The sequence below is a fragment of the Schistocerca gregaria genome, chromosome 1, assembly GCF_023897955.1.
Source record: "Schistocerca gregaria isolate iqSchGreg1 chromosome 1, iqSchGreg1.2, whole genome shotgun sequence".
Lineage (NCBI taxonomy): Eukaryota > Metazoa > Arthropoda > Insecta > Orthoptera > Acrididae > Schistocerca > Schistocerca gregaria.
In genome coordinates, this window is record NC_064920.1 from 901,245,474 (window position 1) to 901,261,748 (window position 16,275).

Consider the following 16,275-nt stretch of genomic DNA (forward strand, 5'->3'; position numbering starts at 1 on the left):
TGTCATTTGTTTTGCGATTCCTTTGAACACTTGAACCAGCAAATATTTTGGAAGAAGTACAATGGATTGTCTTACAAAATGCCTCACGTTATCTGCAAGAAATGTTAATTATTAAGAGAACAATACAAAAAATTAAACACCAAAAGTATGTTTCGCATCTACAACAATTTGAAAAGCCCTCATCTTTCAAATCGTTTTAGCAAACGTGAGGAATATTAACTTATACATGTTTCTTCCACCTACTGAGAAAATGTCACTAAAGGGCTACGGGTGTTTTCGTTTTGAGGAAAACACACTGACGCAGCTTAACCAGTTTTCTAATGCTGATGTTTTGGCTGTTTTCTTTCACGTAGTCAGGAGCCATACATTCCATTCAACAGCTTCTTATCTTTAGAAACGTCATATCTATCTGTCGTATCGTCATAAGACCAATTCGATGACGTTGTATGCGAGTTCAGTCAATAAGCTCCTAGCGGCACGAGCACACAGTTATTTGAAGACTTCACCCCGACACCCAGTATACCTGCCGCCTGTACATTGGTCGTCACCACAGCTGTTACTGCTGTTTAGGTGTCGACTCGTCTGTTCTCTATTGTACTCCGCTCTATGCAACATAACTGCATAGACAGTGCACGTTAATCAACGTCCTTTTGAACTGTGATTTTCAGCTGTGATCTAGGTTGCGAATGGTGTTGAAGCAGCATAAATCGTTACAGTTAATCTCTTTGCGGCAACCTGATTGTAATTTACTCCGGATTCAGCTCATCAGTTAGCTGATCATATACCATAGTGACCAAGGGTTATAGTTTGTGACAGCGACAAAGTTCGACATTCGCATGAGGAACACTGTCGAGCCATATCGCACACCAAAAACTTGTTTTTTTATGAGTTAACATGTTATGCCGTCGTAAGGCGTCACGCAGCCGCATCTGTTTGAAATCAACGCTACGGGCGTCGCAGTGTCGGCTGTGTAACTTCTCTCCTGCGGTGCTGTGTGGGCACCGTGGCATGGATGCCACCGCGAGGACGTGCGGAGAGCGGAAGAAGAGGACCCGAGGTCTGGTGTTGTGGAGCGAACGGGCAACAAGCAGCGGCCGACACCAGTAGAGGAAACGGCCATTGGATCTGACTGACTGCCATGATGGGACAGCTGCAGCAAAAAGGGGCGAGCTGGCCGAATACTAACTACACGGCGAGGCTGGGTGCAGTTTGCTTCAGGGCTGGCTGGCTGGCCTTTTCCGCAAACAGAACCTGGAGACGTCGAATTTGTCTGTGTAAATGTGTTGCAAGACGGGACTGTCCTCTACTGGCTGAGTGTCTATTAATACTACAAGAGTCGGTTGTTGGCTTTAGTGTGTGCTGATTGTAATTCAGTCTAAGCAGCACACATTATACTAACAGCGTTTGCTTTTTGATTTGTGTCTGCATGTCTGAACTGTCTATATGCGATATCCAAGTCCATCAGTTGATGGTTCGTTTGGCTCGCTTTCAGACTGATGTAATTTTGACCTTTCACTCGTGTTTTCTGTAGCCAACCAGTCTGCCAGTCTTCAAATGAGTTTTGTGGAAGGTTTTCTATCACAGTGGTTGAGTTAATGTTTAGACCGCTTGCGCGTTTTTCGCGGAATTCCAAGTTATTTGGCCAGATGCTGTTTACCAAGATTACTTTGCATTTCATTTTGTGGTTATTGTGTAATTTATTGTCAAATCTTAAGTAGAATTTGCTCTTTGGACAATTTTTCCGTGTTTCATATAAATTACTGAGACATTCGTGAGGAAGATACTGCGGAATGTTTTACGGTTCCATGTGTGGTTAAGCTTGTGCTATTATGTTGGCACCTTTTCGTAAGGCCGGCCGGAGCGGCCGAGCGGTTCTAGGCGTTACAGTCTGGAACCGCGAGACCGCTACGGTCGCAGGTTCGAATCCTGCCTCGAGCATGGATGTGTGTGATGTCCTTAGGTTAGTTAGGTTTAAGTAGTTTAAGTTCTAGGGGACTGATGACCTCAGCTGTTAAGTCCCATAGTGCTCAGAACCATCTGAACCACTTTTGAACCTAATGACAGAGTAGTGCCATGGAAGGAAACACCGACCATGAAAGGTTGCAGTTATCTTGATAGAATTGTCATTCACCCTGCATTTTTCGCCAGTGGAACCATGAATATTACTCCCACATGATAACTGGTTATAAGAACGCACCACGAGCACTATCGAGTTTTCGCATTACATGAGAAAACTTTCACCCTAATCATCACCTACCAAAGCGCAGGATGCATTGAAAATCCTAACATCTAGGATTTGCTGACACTGCAACCTTGTTACATCAGATGGCAGGATCAACAGCATCGAATTAGTCTTGTCAAACATTATTACCATATATACGTTTTTCTATATATTTCTTTAAGGCAACTGATTAATCGAACTGTTATCGACGATTAAGCTACATACAGCTTATTTTCAAGCAACTGTTCTTAACAGCACTGGAGTATAATTTCAAACAATTGTTACCAATTGCACGAGGCTATGTAAAATAGCCTTCATGGATGCCTTACATTATCAGTTGCATTACATTTTAAGTTTATTTTGTGAGGTTTAAGTTAACATGAGAACATAAGTAACATAGGTGAATTAACGGAAGATTTCCTTTGTGCTATATGTTCAGGCAACTGCTACTTAGAATGTACCAAGCGAGGTGGCGCAGTGGTTAGCACACTGGACTCGCATTCGGGAGGACGACGGTTCAATCCCGTCTCCGACCATTCTGATTTAGGTTTTCCGTGATTTCCCTAAATCGTTTCAGGCAAATGCCGGGATGGTTCCTTTGAAAGGGCACGGCCGATTTCCTTCCCAATCCTTCCCTAACCCGAGCTTGCGCTCCGTCTCTAATGACCTCGTTGTCGACGGGACGTTAAACACTAACCACCACCACTACCTTGGAATGTAAATTTCGATCAAGTTTTTAAAAGTAGTCTCATAAAACTGCGGGAAGTACTAATCGAAAGTAACTGCCGATTCACATCTTTCTTTTCCATCCTGTCTAGTGCCTCGTGAGCTTTTACATAGTGTTGCGAAGCTCATTTTGTTGTTTAATTATTTGATCATAGTGGAGGTCTGCGAATTGGGCGTTCTGCTCCCTCACACCCACTCGATACCACTGTGTTCGGACGTGACTTGCGTGAGTACGAAAGCTCGAAGACGCGCCTTGGGTGGTGGGAAGGGGGGGGGGGGGGGAGGGGAAGGGCAGAGGCCGAGAGGCCGTCCGGCGATGGTCGCTCGTCGCGCCGATGTAGCGACCGTCGCAGTAGTAGATGTGTGTGCGACGGCAGGCAGTCAATGTGAATGTCGTGTGACTGAGGCCTCCCGTTGGGTAGACAGTTCGCCGGGTGCAAGTCTTTCGATTTGACGCCACTTAGGCGACTTGCGCGCCGATGGGGATGAAATAATGATGATTAGGACAACAGAACACCCAGTCCCGGAGAAAATCTCCAATCCAGGCAGGAATCACACCCGGGCCCGTAGTACTGACATTCTGTCGCGCTGACAGCTGAGCTACCGGGGGCGGACTACGGCAGGCTTGTGTCGCTTTTGACATACTCCCACCAGACATGAAACTATACTGATAAATTTAGTTACGGTGTAGATGTATGGTATGAAATAGCTTGCATCATGCAATAACGAAAATTTGGAAACAGTTTGGAGTTTCATAGGATATCTCTGTACCTGCAAGTTTTTGTAAAAGTGGTCACTCTCCTAACGAAAAATCACACGGCTGTTTGTTGCAATACTATCTGCTTTACTGCTTCAGATATAGACAATTATGTGAACTTGACTACCTACGAAATTATAACTCTGAAGGGAACAACATTTTCTCCAAATTATTCCCTTGAACTGTAATTACAATTAATCCGTTCGTTCTGTATAAAGTCTGCTTCGTCCGTGTCTTTATTCCCATGCCGCAATGAAATTTCTTTCGCTGGTTTCATTTCAGGCTGAAATGTAAACCAACCTTCTCGCTAAATAAGATAGCTTGCAAACGAGGCAGTTGTTACTCTACCACGTCTCAAACAGATCGTTTTTTGTTAGTTTATTGCCTTTTAGGACATGCCTATACGGGCATTTAAATAGCGGAAGCTCAGTTATGACAATACTAACGTAAAGACTACACAACACCCAATCTCCGAGAGAACGAAACCTCCGACCCGGCTAGATGACGGACTCGCACCTCTTCAGTGAGCCATACACCGACTGGTGCGCAAATATTGAGGACGACAAATCAGTTTATTGTCGTAACCGCTATCCATTCTGGTTACTTTACAAGTAAACCTCACCGTATATTATGTTATGTTACACAGTGTTGTCACTTCGAAAACAGGAGATTTAACTTTTTTGGCCGCCCAACGCAGCTGAAAACTCTCAAAGGCCCTAAACAAATGTTTACAGGTATCACAAAAACAGAGTAAGCCATCAAATTTTGTTTTAGCTTATCAGGAACTGATATTTCAACACGTATTTGATGGACAGTATTTAACGACTCATCTTGATCAGAAACAGAACATATCCGATAACCGGCAGGGTGACCATAGTAATGTTAGTACTCTCTCCAACGTTACAATTTCGACTTTCACCTCTGTGAGACGGAAACAGCGCTCTTTCCTATAAAACACTTATAATCTGCTGCCAAAATACCGACGACACCGAAACTGGCGTTCTGGACTTCACCAGGCGTATAGTTTCCATTTTCTGACCACGCAGCGTGTATTAAACAAAAAAAATGGGTATACAGTAATTTAAACGTATCTCTGTATCTTCGGGCCCTGTATTACAATGAATTTTCAGTGTTGTAGGAACCAGTAAGATTTTCAGAGACGCCTCTCACTGATAGCATTTCCATGACTTTATCATACTACCTAAATTCTAAATAAACTGTTCATCTAATCCTCGTTTCTTGCTTAAAGCTTGTCGTTATCGAATTCGAATCACCAGCTTTCTTCATGAAACGATCAGTATCATTGTTAGCATAAGCCATGGAGTAAAGCACTGTAACGTCATTTATCAAATAACCATTATCAAAATTCTGCGTCAGGAATAAAACTCTGCAACCTCATTTATCAAGTAATCATATTGAAAACATGTTTCGCTAATGTGTACAAAACCTGTGCATTGCATGCATAATATTGAGAAAGAGAAAATGTAAGTGGGTAAGAGCCAGTGTTAATGAGAGACATAGTATATGACAATGAAAACGAGGACTAGATATCTAGTGGCAGTGAGAAGCGACAGCAGCAGTACGAAGGCAGGAATAAGGTATTAGCAGCGAGAGTGAGCAGGAGAGAGAGAGTGACAGTGAAAGGAGACTGAAGTGGTAGGGCAGAACTAAGTGGACTGTGGCTGTGACACAGGAGGTAGAGAGAGAGCGAGAGAGAGAGAGAGAGACACAAAGAGATAATGACAATGAGTTGAGCTGAATGAGTGAGTGAGAAAGGTCAGCTGGGACTGGATGGGTATGAGTGACGTACAGATATGGACTAGTAAGTGTAAGCGAGCCACTGTTCGAAATGAGTTGCATGTTAAAAAGCACAAACATGTTCCAACGCTAAGACTTTTATAAAAATTTTTAACGGTCCTGAGCAACGTAGTGTGAGGTAGTTGGTACCCCATTTCACAGTCAGTATTTTTAATAAACAGGAACATATTGGTACATTTTAGCTCTGATAGAAGCATTTTTTCACTGGTGCTTTATTCTTAGTCGGAGTCAGGTGACTTGGCTTCAACACAGTCGTATTTGGTAAAGTTCAGCGTTTCTTCCACGCCTAGTATCATTCATCTGCCGTCAGCGAACTTGTCGCATTCATTCAAACGCAGCTTTAGTCGGTTTCCCGAGTCTTTGTCTTTTTACAGTCCTTTGTGCGGCGCCAATCTCCACATCTGTTTCAGTCTGTGGTTTACAAATCGAGTCTCTCCCATTGCAGAGAGCAGAATTCAGAGAGCATGATGAACCGCTATATCAATGGTAATTTCATGTAGCAAATTTTATCGGAATGAATGTATTTTGACAGACTGGCTCTGGTGTCATTGTCCGTCCCCAATTATCCTCTGAAAGCGCATGGTATTAAACTTACCGAGTACAACGAACATCCACATGCATATATGCATTGCAATGTTCCCCTGTGGCACGTTTTGTCAGAGTTTTTTTTTCGGAGTGTAACGGACTAGAGTTACTATTCTCTGTTACGCTTGGTAGTCAAAGGACTCGTTTTGTACAAAAATAGCATGCAGTGTATTACATTGACTGCTCCCCTGACTGATTATTTGTGATAATCCAGAATTATTCACTCCTCAGCAATTCCAGTCGTTTCCTAAATAATTGAGCCGCGCGAGGTAGCCGAGCAGTCTTAGGCGCCTTGTCCCGGTTCGCGCGACTCCCTCAGTCGGAGGTTCGACTCCTCCCTCGGGTATGGTTGTGTGTTGTCCTTAGCGGAAGTTAGTTTAAGTTAGGTTAAGTCGTGTGTAGGCTTAGGGACCGATGACCTCAGCAGTTTGATCCCATAAGAACTTACCACAATTTTTTATCCTAAATAGTCCTGAGAGATCTTTGCTGTTGAGTAGATAAGCGAAGTGCATTGATGTATGCTTTGTATGAGCAACTATAGGGAAGCAATGTTTGTTTAGCGATGTATTCACTGTGTTCCGTGTGGTAGTAGTGTTTGACTGCAGTAAACGTCTGCCTTTATATAATATGGTGTGTAGTTGGTCCTATCCTCTATTACGCTCCACCTTCCCTTGCAGTCTGTATAAATTCAACAATCATTGTGTCGTATTCCCTAAGATACTTTCTTGTAGCATGGATACCCAAGAGTTGCACTGAGTCCCAATATGAATTTCATATCCACAAGGAATCGATCATTATTGTATACTCGTACGGAGCCGAAAGCTTTTTTCGTTGCGCACCTTAAAATGTTTGGGTATCGTCCTTTCCCGTCTTAACCTATAATTTTAACGTGGTTTCTTACATTTCGCTCACGGTGAGCGTCGATAATACAAAAGAAAGAAAGAAATCTGAGCAAATACGTATCATACGATGAGAGAGGTAGCGCCCAAACGAGTGGCATTCCATATTATTAATAAGTAGAAGAGTACGTTCATACTAGCAATCTGCTCCCTAGCAAGGATCAGATTAATGTAACCAGAGACTGCTGTTATTTCGTGACGCGTACAGGCATCGAGATTCACAAAGTAACCTACCACTCATGGTGGTTAATCTGGAACAAAGATTCGATCCGGGTCTGACAAACATCCTGTCTCGCAAGTTACTACCGCGTGATTAGCGTTATTCTACCAGACCTCTTGTCTGTTCTCCACTTGAGATGACACGACTATCTCCGGTAGAATTTTCACGACCTGAATTAATCTCTACCACCTTCCTGCTCACTGAATTCCAGTAGTACGAACTAAAGATCTTTAACCGTTAGTTACACTGTGCCACAACATCTGCAATAGTCTTAGATTTTTCCAGTGGGAATTCTCTTTGCAAACTGGTATATTGTTATATTATGTTACGTGATTCGATCTGTATCTTCAAAGAGTAATGTATACAGACGAGCATTAGACATAACTAACCTAAGGACATCACAGACATCCATGGAAGAGGCAGGATTCGAACCTGCTACCGTAGCAGCAGCGTGGTTCCGGACTGAAGCGCTTAGAACCGCGGCCGGCAAGGAAAAGTAGTAGGTGGATATGGACTGTGGTAAGGAATGAAAGAGGAAACCGACTAGTAGAATTTTGCATAGAGCGTAACTTAATCATAGCTAACACTTGGCTTAAGAATCATGAAAACTGGTTCTGTACGTAGAAGAGACCTGGAGACATTGGAAGGTTTCAGCTAGATTATATAATGGTAAGACAGAGATTTAGCAACTGGTTTTAAATCGTAAGACCAGGGACAAATGTGGACCACAATTTATTGGTTATGAACTGCTGATTCAGACTGAAGAAACTGCAAAAAGTAAGGAATTTAAGGAGATGGGAGCTGGATAAACTGAAAGAACCAGAGGTTGTAGAGAGTTTCAGAGGGAGCGTTAGGGAAAGATTGACAAGATCAGGGGAAAGAAATACAGTAAAAAGAGAATGGGTAAATTTCAGAGACGAAATAGTGAAGGCAGCAGAGGATCAAGTAGGTAAAAAGACGACGGCTAGTAGAAATCATTGGGTAACACAAGAGATATTGAATTTAATTTATGAAGGGAGAAAATATAAAAATGAAGAAAATGAAACAGGCGAAAAGGAATACAAACGTCTCAAAAATGAGATCGATAGGTAGTGCTAAATGGCTAAGTAGGGATGGTTAGACGACAAATGTAAGGATATAGAAGCATCTATCACTAAGGGGCATCCTGGTTTAGGTTTTCCGTGATTTCCCTAAATCGCTTCAGAAAAATGCCGGGATGGTTCCTTTGAAAGCTCTCAGCCGACTTCTTTCCCCATCCTTCCCGATGACCTCGCAGTTTGGTCTTCTTTCCCAGTCAACCTAATCCAACCCAAATCAACTCAACCTCACTAAGGGTATGAGAGATACAGCCTACAGGAAAACTGAAGAGACCTTTGGAGAAAATAGACCACCTGTTTGAATATCAAGAGCTCAAACGAAAACCTGTCCTGAGCAAAGAAGGGTAAGCGGAAAGGTGACAGGAGTATATAGAAGATCTGTACAAGGTCGATATATTTGAGGGCAATATTATGGAAATGGAATTCATTAGAAATTCTGATAACCTTGTGAGAGCCAGCCATGACAAAACGCTTCCATCTGGTGAGCAAGACGTATGAGACAGTCGAAATACCTTCAGTCTCCTAGAAGAATATAATAATTCCAATTCCAAAGAAAGCAGGAGTCGACAGGTGTGAAAATTGCCGAAATGTAAGTTAAATAAGTCATGGTTACAAAATACTAGCACAAATTCTTTACAAACAATTGGAAAAACTGATAAAAGCAGATCTCGGGGACGATGAGTTTGGATTCGGTAGAAATGTTGGAATACGTAACGTAATACTGGCCCTCCGACTTATCTTAGAAGCTAGGTTGACGAAAGACAAACCTACGTTTATAGCATGTGTAGACTTGGAAAAAAGTTTGACAGTGTTGACTGGAATACTCCCTTTCAAATTCTGAAGAAGACAGGTGTAAAATACAGGTAGGTATTTACAATTTGTACAGAAACCAGAGGGCCATTATAAGAGTTGAGGGGCGAGAAAAGTAATCAGTAGTTGAGAAAGGATTGAGACAGATTTGTAGCCTATCCCCAATGTTATTCAATCTTTATAGTGAGCAAGTAATAAACAGAAGAAAAATTTGGAGTAGAAATTGAAATCCATGGAAAAGAACTTTGAGGTTTGCCGATAACACTGTAATTCTGTCAGAGACAGCAAAGGACCTGGAAGATCAGTTGAACGGAATGGACAGTGTCTTGAAAGAAGGATAAGATCAAAATCAACAGAAGAAAAACAAGATTAATGGAATTTAGTCGAATCAGATCAGGTGATGCTGAGGGAATTAGATTAGGAAATGATACACTTAACGAAGTAAATAAGTTTTTCTATTTGGGGAGCAAAACAACTGATGATGGTCGATACAAAGTGTAGACTGGCTAAGGCAATTAAAGCGTTTCTGAAAAAGAGAAATATGTTAATATCGATTACAGATTTAAGCGTCAGGAAATCCCTTCTGAAAGTATTTGTATTGTGTTTAGCCGTGTATGAAAGTGAAAGATGGACGATAAACGTGTAGACAAGAAGATAATAGAAGCTCTCGAAATGTGATGATACAGAATAATGCGGAAGATTTGATGGGTAGATCAAGTAACTGATGATGTACTGGATAGAGTTTCGGAGAAGAGGAATTTGTGGCACAACTTGACTAGAAGAAGGGATCAGTTGACAGGACACGTTCCGAGGCATCAAGGGATCACTTTAGGGAAGAGTGGAGGTTAAAAGTCAAAGAGACCAAGAGATGAATAGAGTAAGCAGATTCAGAAGGATGTAGGCTGCAGTAATTACTCGGTGATGAAGAGGATTGCACACGTTAGATTAACATGGAGAACTGCATCAAACCAATCTGTCGGCTGAAAACCGTAACAACAACAATGGTTAGTGATAGGTAGATTTAGTTGTTATGGTGTGTAGCGCACGAGAGAGCGCTGAAGAGTGGAGGTGGAAGGCACGTACCTGGTCGGCCGGCGCAGAATGTTATGTCAATCCGCATAAAAGCTCTGGACAGACGAATGGAACTCAAAAATTTTACTTAATGAACAAGGAAACGTTATAAATTAATTTCAGACTCTGGCAACCTCTGAAACATCTATTAAATCAGAGGAGGCACATTAATTCAAACGCTCTTTTTTTGTACTCGTAACTCTAACGATAGCTTAAAGCTCTTTATGATACTTCGGGCGACTTCACTCAGTTGCGGCGATTTTTGACAACTAAGCGCCTCCTTTGCGGCGCGGTTCCTTTGGTGAGCTGCAGCGTACACTTCGGCACGGAAGTAGCTCCTTTCCGTTGCGTCGGCACGTGCTGTGCTAAATAAAGTACACAAATTTTAATTTCACATCGTCAGTAGTTGTTACGATCTCGTAAGGTGCGTTTCGTTATTATTGAGGGTTACAACGTTCCTTTTGCATCGACATGTATCCTAAAAAGCGTTAAGTTGGAAGTGTAAAGAAGAAGTTTTTGACGGGGAGGACTGAGCAGTATTGTTTTACACTGCTTAAAAGGCATCGAGCTGCTCTAGTTTGCCTCATATACAACAGACCTATTGCTCTTTTTAGAAGTGTCAATTTAAAGTGACACTACGAAACAACTCAGCAGTAGTTCCACAAAAATTTTCCTCTTTGTCGTGAAGCTCGTCGAGAAAACTTCCAGGCTTGAGTACCTTCTTACAAAAGAAGCATGCATTCGTTCGCTCTATGCGCGAGCAACAAAAATCTGCAGAAGCAGCGTTGCATATGAATAAACACCAAAAACCATTTTCAAACTCTGAGATAGTAGAAAAACGTACGTTGGATGTGGTCGTGCGAAAATGGGTGCTGTTGCCGCAGTTCAAGGTAATTCATTGCCCGCACGAAGTAGTACGAGAAGAACCTAAATTTTAGCTGCTGACAATCAACATAATTTGTTCGAGCCTCTGCAGAAGCAGCCTTGCTATGCCATTGCCCTTGATGAGTCATGCGAAGTTGTTGATGAAGAACGAATATCCATTTACGTGCGGTTTTTGGATACCGGAAATAAAGAATTTAGGTAATAATTATTAACAATACTGCCGCTGAATGACTAGACTCACGGAGAAGATTTATTCAAGACTTTTGATAACTTCATCACAAAACCAAACATTAATTGCGACAAACCTATGTCTCTTTCGACTGACGGGGCTACAGCTATGATCGGCAAATAAAAAAGGATAGTAAAGAGAATCAAACATACGAATGCTGGGTTACTACCTTAACAGTTATTCACCAGGCAGCCCTTTGTGGAAACCTTAGTGTGACACTGAAAGAAATGATGGACAGCTTAATCAAAATAATTAATTTTATGAAATCTCGGTCTACTCCTCTAGCACACACAGTTCAAAGAGGCACTTCCTGAGTACGTTTCGGAGCATTCTGATCTACTGTAGTACAACAATGTTCGTTGGCTAAGTAAAGGTTAAGTGTCTGAATGTCTTTGGCAAGTAAAAGAAGAAGTAACTTCATTCTTACGAAACTTGGATTCACAAGAAGTAAGAAACCATTTAATGTTTCTAGACAATGAAGGTGGTTCGCTGTCCTCGGCTTCTTTGAAAAATATTCTGAAACATTTAAATGCGCTCAATACCGAGCTACAAGGAAATGGGAAACTAATATGTGATCTGATATACAGCGTGTGTGCGATTCAAAGCGTGTCTGTCGCAAGATGGATATCATTGAAATAGACATTCTAAGTCAAGAATCTCTCCCCAACAATTCTTGAATATGAAAATAATTTTCATGTAGACACTTCAGTATTCTCAAATTTTAACTCAGATCTTAAGAAGAAATTTGCAGCAACATTCGTAGACATTTCAGAGATAGAGAAGCTGTCGAGATATAGATAATAGACTTACAGGAACATATTTCCTTGCAAACGTATAGAACTACATCATCTGAAAACTTTTGGAGTAATCATATCCCAGAAAAACACGAAAACTGCAAACAGTTATATATCTGGCTGCTATGTTTGGCTCTAAATATATTTGTGAAATTTCATTTTTGGAAATTGATTTATTGAACAGCAAGGATCTCTCAAGATCAACGGCCGCCCACCTTGAAGGCACTATTCTCATAAGCTGCTCCACGTGAACGTAACCTCGAGAAACTGGCTCAAGATCGCAAATGTAATTTCTCCCATTGATTTTTCAGTAGAAATATACTTAGCTATAGTATGTCATATTCTGAGATAATATAAAAAAATAGTGCTTAATATCCGTTATTTGTTAGAGTTATCAAGACAAATATGCGTAGGCCTATCTATTGTATTCCATATTTTTGTGAGTGAAAATAAAAATAAAAATTAGTGAAGAATATAAGATTTTTCTGGATTTTTAACGAAAATATGCCTATCTACTGTATTTCATATTATCTTGTGAGTGAAAATTAAAATAAAAATTAGTAAGGAATGTGAGGTTTTTCTTCTGGACCTGGATAAAAATTTTCATAGGTGCCTGGATCCCATCTAAAATTACTTGCCGACCCCTGTCCTAGGTGATATGTATTTTTGGCAATTATTCGTAAATAGCTCCAGTACCTTCCTGATAGCTGCCAACTTGTATTTCTCTCTGTGAACCGCTCTATCAAGGGTACTATAAAAACTCAGACAACTCAGTCATCTCAAGTGCTATGTGAATCGGTTTTCACTCATACCTACGTAGAATAATTCAAGTCTGTTGCCCTTTCAGTTATACCACGACTTTGACAAATTCTTTCTAGAACGTCTCAGAGGTTCACCCATGCATTAAAAACCTATGACAGCTCTGATCTCTATAACACCTGTTTCCTTAGCTGTCCTTTCATTCATTTGATATTATTACATGTTGCAATAAACGATATTATATTTTCATCCAAAAATAACTTCACAATATCTTCCTGACTTTGTTATATGAACTTCATTTTGGACCCAGTAAATGCGTAATGATATTACAAGATCTTTTTCTAACACTGGTAGCATATTTATTTCTCCTCAATTTAGCTATTCCATGTTTTCATAACAGAAACACATCCTCTTGAATTACTTCTTCCTGTGATTAAAGTTTATCATTTTCTGGAACTTTTTGTTCAGCTCCTGAATCATGACCACTTTCAAGTACACAATCCTCGTTTTCTGAGTCAGCAGTATCAATGTCACCATTTTCATCACTCATCTCATGGAACCTGTCCAGCCACTTATAAAGAGTTCGTCTAAACTCTGTCCTTGGTCTTTTTAATCCTTGATATTCATTTCACAAAAAATAGACAATATTTACTTTTCGTAACTACGTATTCTAGGTAAAAACTAAATTCACTGTGATTCTACATCTACATCTACATCTACATCTATATTCCGCAAGTCACCTGACGGTGTGTGACGGAGGGTACCTGGAGTACCTCTATTCGTTCTCCCTTCTATTCCAGTCTCGTATTGTTCATGATAAGAAGGATTGTCGGTATGCGTCTCTGTGGGCTCTAATCTCTCTGATTTTATCCTCATGGTCTCTTCGCGAGATATACGTAGGAGGGAGCAATACTCTGCTTGACTCCTCGGTGAAGGTATGTTCTCGAAACTTCAAAACATGGTTCAAATGGCTCTGAGCACTATGCGACTTAACTTCTGAGGTCATTAGTCGCCTAGAACTTAGAACTAATTAAACCTAGGTAACCTAAGAACATCACACACATCCATGCCCGAGGTAGGATTCGAACCTGCGACCGTAGCGGTCGCTCGACTCCAGACTGTAGCGCCTAGAATCTCACGGTCACTCCGGACGGCTCGAAACTTCAACAAAAGCCCGTACCGAGCTACTGAGCGTCTCTCCTGCAGAGTCTTCCACTGGAGTTTATCTATCATCTCCGTAACGCTTTCGCGATTTCTAAATGATCCTGTAACGAAGCGCGCTGCTCTCCGTTGGATCTTCTCTATCTCTTCTATCGACCCTATCTGGTGCGGATCCCACACTGCTGAGCGGTATTCAAGCAGTGGGCGAACAAGAGTACTGTAACCTACCTCCTTTGTTTTCGGATTGCATTTCCTTAGGATTCTATCTCAGTCTGGCATCTGATTTACCGACGACCAACTTTATATGATCATTCCATTTGGAATCACTCCTAATGCCTACTCCCAGCTAATTTATGGAATTAACTGTTTCCAGTTGACGACCTGCTATACTGTAGCTAAATGATAAGGGATCTTTCTTTCTATGTACTCGCAGCACATTACACTTGTCTATATTGAGATTCAATTGCCATTCCGTGCACCATGCGTCAAATCGCTGCAGATCCTCCTGCATTTCAGTACAATTTTCCATTGTTACAACCTATCGATATACCACAGCATCATCCGCAAAAAGCCTCAGTGAGCTTCCGATGTCATCCACAAGGTCATTTATATTGTGAATAGCAACGGTCCTACGACACTCCCCTGCGCCACCTCTGAAATCACTCTTACATCGCGAAGACTTCTCTCCATTGTGAATGACATGCTTCGTTCTGTTATCTAGGAACTGTTCAATCCAATCACACAATTGGTCTGATAGTCCGTATGCTCTTACGTTCTTCATTAAACGACTGTGGCAACTTTTCGAACTCCTTGCGGAAGTCAAGAAACACGGCATCTACCTGGGAATCCGTGTCTACGGCCGTCTGAATCTCTTGGACGAATAGCGCGAGCTGTGTTTGACACGATCGTCTTTTTCGAAACCTATGCTGATTCCTACAGAGTAGATTTCTAGTCTCCAGAAATGTCATTATGCTATAACATAATACGGGTTGCAAAATTCTACAACTGATCGACGTTAGAGGTATAGGTCTACAGTTGTGCACATCTGTTCGACGTCTCTTCTTGAAATCGGGGATGACCTGTGCCCTTTTCCAATCCTGTGGAACGCTACGCTGTTCTAGAGACCTACGGTACACATGCTATTCCATGTTTTTATAACAGAAACACATCCTCTTGAATTACTCTACCTGTGAATCAGGTTCATCATTTTCTGACACTCCTTGTTCAGATCCTGAACTTATAGGTACACAATCTACGTTTTCTGAGGCAGCATTATCACTGTCAGCATTTTCATCACTCAGCTCATGGAACCAGTCCAGTCACATATCAAGAATTCTTCTAATCTCTGTCCTTGGCCTTTTTAACACTTGATATTCATTTCACAAAAAATATAGCATATTTAGTTTTCCTAAGTATGTATTCTAGCTAAAAAATAAATTGACTGCAATTACTTTCGATACGCCTAAAATTATGCACATCAAGTTATATTGAATCCAGGAAAGCACTGATGTAACATTAATTTTTAAAAAATGGTTCAAATGGCTCCGAGCATTATGGGACTTAACTTCTAAGGTCATCAGTCCCATAGGACTGCAGAGCAACCAACCATTTGCAAATATTGTGGTATTGTGGACAGCTGAATCAGTCACAGACTAACTGAGCAGCTGTAAGTTACTCTGCTGGATGGTATGTCAGTCTTATAAAGTTGTAATTTTAAATATGGAAATTTCAAGTTAGGGTTTATAGTGACTGTTGTTGATATCAGTTGAAACAAGAAGTTAATTTTTACCTGTCACAATTTATTTCATTTTATCTAGCTCTGCCTCAACCAAAATTGTGCTTTCCTTCTCTCACTATCTTTTGCCCACTACCTCCCAATCCTCATTCTCCCACATGTACTTTCACTCACTCACACACACACACACACACACACACACACACACACACACACACACACACACACACACACACATTACTAATGTAACATAACAGTAATATCAAGGGAGATATTTTAGTAGGAAGTTTAATGAACATTTTGTACTGAGATTTAGACTTGTTCAAGAAAAACGTACGTTTCCCTTGGTTCACATGGTTCAAATGGCTCTGAGCACTATGGGACTTAACATCTGTGGTCATCAGTCCCCTAGAACTTAGAACTACTTAAACCTAACTGACCTAAGGACATCACACACATCCATGCCCCAGGCAGGATTCAAACCTGCCGTAGCGGTCACGCGGTTCCA